Below are 5822 nucleotides of genomic sequence, written 5' to 3' on the forward strand. Positions count from 1 at the left end.
GAAATAATATGGAAGGACAAGGATTTAGTTGTGGCTCCGACGAGAAATTGAGGAGAATGTGGCTCGGACTAGAAATTGTTGTGGCTGGCCTGCCTGCCCTCCTCCAATATGAGAAGTTATTAATTATTGAAAACATATAATGCTTCACTCTTACGTGGAATCTACTATGTCTTGGTGCAGTGAGATTGTAAAAATATTGTGATTACAAAATAATAGTTTGATTGTTCAGTTCCTTTACCAAGAAATGGTTCTTTCCACTTTTCTTTGTATTTATTGACAAATAATTGATAGGCTTCCCCCACCTCGCGGAGCTCATTGCTCAGGCTTCCACCAACCTCCTTTACAATATTTAGATAATGTCGGAGTATATCAATAAAGGGACTGTTAACGTTTTTTTAAAGGGACTGTAAGCGTAATTTCAGGAGACCCTGCATACAAATATGACAATGCCAGATTTACAACGGTACCCTTAACACTTTGTCTGATCAAGTATTAATTAGATATCAATGTTTTTGTTTCTAAAAACTGCGAAAGTGACTTGCGTATTTTTTGCTTATAAAAAGCAACGGAAATAAACACTTTCCAAGGCAGAAAAACGACGTTATCCTCCACATTTTTTATCAGATTAATGTTTCAAGGGTATCATTGTAAATCGGGTAAAAATCATGATTAAGAAAGTTCTAGATTTCTTATCCTTATATCTTTGCAATCCAATATTGTAAACCTTAAATATTTTAAACTATCAATTCTGTTATAGATCAAATTATCTAAGTTTAAAATAGCAGAGGTTTATGTACCATCATGTTGCAAAGGTATAGGAATCAGTAAATTTGAGTTTGGGCAAAGGTTCAATTCCTTTCTCAAATTCTTTGGGTTATCATACACTGTTTAAGTTTACCATAAGGGGACTGTTTTTTGTTTTTTTTTAAATATTTTTTTATTTCTATTGACCCCTGTGCAAAGATGGCAATAGCCTATTCACAACGGTACCCTTAAAAACTGCAGGAAGAAATGTAAGAATTAATTATCAAAATAATTTAACCCTAGAAAAACTACAATATCATATAAATATTTCAAGAGAACCGGTTTGTAACCGATCATTGTCATATTTGTATGGCGGGTCACTCGAAATTACGCCTAAAGTCCCTTTAAAATATTTTTTTTTAATTTATGACATTTTGTTCATTTAAATTTTTTTTTATAAAAAATGTAATTTCTAGCCAATTTCAAATGAAACCTCTCTAAGGAATAAAATGATTTAAAATTTAAATATTTGAATGATTAATTTATAAAATATTCCTTGTTTCTTGTTTTATAACTCAGGCGTTGAAGTTTTACTTGGTGTCTCTCTCCTTCAACATCTAAATTATAAACTGCATAAACTATGTATAATGGTTTATATATACAAATTTAAATATTAAAATAAAATACTAAAACCAATAATTAATCACTATAAACCAAAGATATTAAAACAACAAATTTCCTTTTTCGTTTTTAACTTTTTAACAGAAACAAAATAAAAAATTAAAATATCAAAGAATTACATCCTGTTTAAAATTTGAGACAAATACTTAGTTTTAAAGGCAAATGATCAATTTCTTTTGTTATTATAGAGCCTGATAAAAATTTAAAGAATTTTTAAATGTTTAAAAATGAACCCGGGGGATCCTGAAACATTTTCATTGTGTACAATACGTGAGATTCTTCTAAATAAACCGTTATTTATTGGTTTGCTTTTATACTTGACCGAAGTTATAAATTAATTTGTATTTAACTGAAGGTGTCCGTGTCATGCAAACTTGGTTTTCAACTCAATTCAACTTATATGCATTCTTACTTAATTATATGCATCCTTACTTAATTATATGCATCCTTACTTAATTAGCGGAGTAAAATATAGCAACATAAAGGGACTGTAAAATTATATGCATGCTTACTTAATTAGCGGAGTAAGATATAGCAACATAAAGGGATTGTATAATTATATGCATCCTTACTTAATAAGCGGAGTAAAATATAGCAACATAAAGGGATTGTAAAATTATATGCATGCTTACTTAATTAGCGGAGTAAAATATAGCAACATAAAGGGACTGTAAAATCATATGCATCCTTACTTAATTAGTGGAGTAAAATATAGCAACATAAAGGGATTGTATAATTATATGCATCCTTACTTAATAAGCGGAATAAAATATAGCAACATAAAGGGACTGTAAAATTATATGCATCCTTACTTAATTAGTGGAGTAAAATGTAGCAACTTAAAGGGGATGAGTAGTTATAAACGACCCGCACTGGAGATAGTAAAATATATTTTCCCCTGTTTTTTTTATTTGGCGAAGGCTACGATGTAAAAATAAGAAATATTTTTTTGGGAGTATATTTACCCCTGTATCTCCTGAACAGGTTGGTGTTTTTGGATTCTTGCGCATGCGCACAACAGAGTTATAAACGACCTTTTCTGAAAATATTTCTTATTTTTACATCAGAGCCTTCGCCAAATAAAAAAAACAGGGGTAAACATATTTTACTATCTCCAGACTGGGTTGTTTATAATTTCGTCGTGCGCATGCTCAAGAATCCAAAAAAAAAAGTTATAAACGACCCGTTCCGGAGACACAGGGGTAAAAATACTCTCTCAAAAAAAATATTTCTTATCTTTCCATAGGAGCCATGGGCAAATAAAAAATAAGAAATTTTTTTTTGAGAGAGAGTATGTTTACCCCTGAGCTGTGACTGCAGAATGAGCAAGAATCCAAAAACACCAACTCGGGAAAGCTACAGGGGTGAATATACTATCAAAAAAAAGTATTTCTTTTTTTTACTTGCAACTCTGATAAAAATTAAGAAATAAATAATTTTGAGAGGATATTTACCCGTGTATCTTTAGAACAGGCTGGGGGGGACCAATTACGGCGGATAGACTAAGGAAGTTTCCTTTTGAGGAAAACCCTATGGGAAATTACCTAAATAACATCTCACAACGGTACAAATACTTTAAGCATTTATCCTTCTAACAATCAGAATCATAAAGTTGTTTTTTCACCTTGAACAATGTGTTATTCTGTCAATTGTAAAATGTAAATCCGTCAATTAATGATTCAGCTGGAAGAACAAGGATATCTCATTCATCATTGACCATGCAAAGGTTGTAACTGTTGGCAGTTGGAGGAAATTAAATTAACAATCTCTTAACGTAACAATCGGTTTTTTTTTCAAATCTCACAATTAATAGAAACCTCAAAAGTACATCCAAACATAATTAACCAAAAAGATGAGAAACTTTTGTAAAGATCTAAAACTTTTTACATAGAACTATAGTTAAAGTTGAATTTTTAATCTCAAACTAATTCGTTTACAGGGAAGTTTTGTAGTCGAGAAAACTCGGGGTTAAGTAAAATTTATAGTCTTTTAAGATGAAAATGCTTGAACTTTTTTACGAAAGCAGAGCGGGTGGTTATTTTACCTAACTGTCCCAAGGAACGTTAAGTAACTTAACCTCCCTCTGTTGGGGAATCATAGGTCGGTAGTGTTGGCTAAAAGGCGGCAAAAGTATAAATTAAACTATTTGTAAAAAAAAAATTTATTCAGATAGTTATATTTGAAAATTTTTAACAATTTTTGCTTTTAAATTTCTGATACTTTACCTCCCTCTCCTCCTAGTCCACGGCGTTCAAGTTTCCGAAACTCTGCATAATGTTGTAAAATATATATTTTTTTAAGAATGAGACAACGTAAACTCCTGTTTTTATAGTATTTCAATTGGAACGTCGGTATTAAAAATGATCATTTTACAAGTAACTTGATTAATTACTTATTAAGTCAACTGGGGTTGTTTACACTTCACAATAGTTGTCTCTCCTGTTCATTTTCCTATCTAAATCATATCTTGAGTCTAAAAGTCGTCTTTCTATTCCAGAGTATTCTCGTTCTCACTGTACTTTAAATATCTTTAAATAATAGTTAATAAAAATTTTAATTTAAAACACTTCTCTCATATTTGGACAAATACTTACTTCGGCACACATCAAATATTTGAATATTATTCGAAGAAATCTATCCTGCGATAAAACACACATTAATGAAATACTGAAAACTTAATTCTTAATAAATTCTTTGAGTAAAATTGTTCACAAACAATACTGTGAACTCAGTACACGTAAATAATTATTTTTTCATGAGTACAGAGAAAACAGTTTACAACTTTAAACAATACACAGTTATATTTACACAGCACAAAGTACACAGTTCACTAGAAAGTAAAAAGTACAATGCATAAACTACACAGTACAAACCTATATCATGAAGTTTCCTTGTGTACAATTCAGCAAGCACATGTCTTCCGTTCCATATATCTAGCATAGGCCGGGAACAGTTCAACACTTCTAGTACATGAATAGTACAATGCTACAGTTCAACACTTCTAGTACATGAATAGTACAATACTACAGTTCAGCACTTCTAGTACATGAAAGGTACAATACTACAGTTCACCACTTCTAGTACATGAATAGNTATAAAGTTTATTTAACAGTTTAAAAAATTCGAAATTGAAATGGATAGTCTAGGGAACATACTGTATTAATGTACTCTACTGCATATAATTTGTGAACATTTACATGATTTGTACACTTTGAACTCCCTTTCAGGCTGAAAGGGACTGAAAACATTCATACCGAGAGATTCTTTTAATTCCTCTCTATATATTCTATTCTCTATGGTTCCAATCCTAGATAGGAGATACATTTATCTAGGGTTTCAATCCTAGATAGGAGATACATTTATCTATGGTTAAAGAGATATAGGGATTAAAAACTCAATTCCTTTGTCAACAATTTCTTAAGAAATTTCTGGAGAAAGGGAGGCATAGCAACACCAACCAAACCTCAGTCTTTGGCCCCTCTTGTAGGACTAAGTAGGATCAAACATTTTAAACCCCCAAGTCGGATACAAATGGAAATTAACGGAATTATGTAATAAAAAGAAATTTCTTACTAAATGCTTTAGCTTCTGCCATAGACTTAACGCAACCTGAAAGATACAATCATACATTAATAGCAATACAGATAAAATACTAGATGTTTTCTTTTCAAGATTTAGAATTTCTTCGATCTCAAAAACCCTGAGGTAAAGGCCCAAAGGAGTTACGCGCATGCTCTCTCTCTGTCTTGTAATTAAACTACGCGTAACTCCTTTTGGGCTTCTGCCTCCAGGATTATTGTGAACGAAAAACCCCTAAATCTTGTCGTGGCATTTTCATGTGACACTAAATTTTGAGAGCTATTTGCTTGATTCCTTGTTTTCTCCCTGAACATTATCGAGTTTCAATCATGGTTTCTATATAATACATTCATGAATGATTTACCAGCATGGAGACAAGTTTATAACTTGATCAATTTCCTTTTATTTAGTACACAGCCTGGATTTGTTTAGATAAGTATTAAAAGTGTAAGAAGACATACCAAACCTCCTGATATTATTAATTTCAAGTTGAAATACTAACTGTCTTACCCAAGGTTGTATAATAAGTCTCGATGCGCTGCAATCTACAGAAAATGTCGAATCCTAAGATAGATTGATAACAACTTAATATGACATCACTCTCGCTTCTTTAATCAGAGACGTCATATGAGGTTTTTTTTCTATCTATCTATAGGAGACGATTGGAGCCCATAGAAAGTAACCAGATTTATTATACAACCTTGATCCTACCTGAGTAAACCCCGGGAACAATTTTCTTATTGATATTAGATCTCTTCTTGCTGGATCCAACCCCTAGGTCGCAGATTTTGATATATATATAGTCAATTAAAATAAAT

At 31.5% G+C, this 5822-nt stretch overlaps 1 long non-coding RNA gene across 1 annotated transcript; it reads right to left on the reverse strand.

Annotated features, from left to right (window-relative positions):
* Positions 1–1297: 1297 nt before the first annotated feature.
* On the reverse strand, positions 1298–5822 carry LOC111711820 (uncharacterized). The gene is made up of 5 exons (XR_002767321.1): positions 5716–5822; positions 4999–5034; positions 4299–4388; positions 3651–3692; positions 1298–1361 (listed from the first exon to the last, which is right to left on the reverse strand). It is a non-coding gene; the product is annotated as an uncharacterized LOC111711820 (long non-coding RNA).

This window comes from Eurytemora carolleeae, unplaced genomic scaffold (genome assembly GCF_000591075.1).
Source record: "Eurytemora carolleeae unplaced genomic scaffold, Eaff_2.0 scaffold1201, whole genome shotgun sequence".
Taxonomy (NCBI): Eukaryota; Metazoa; Arthropoda; class Copepoda; order Calanoida; family Temoridae; genus Eurytemora; species Eurytemora carolleeae.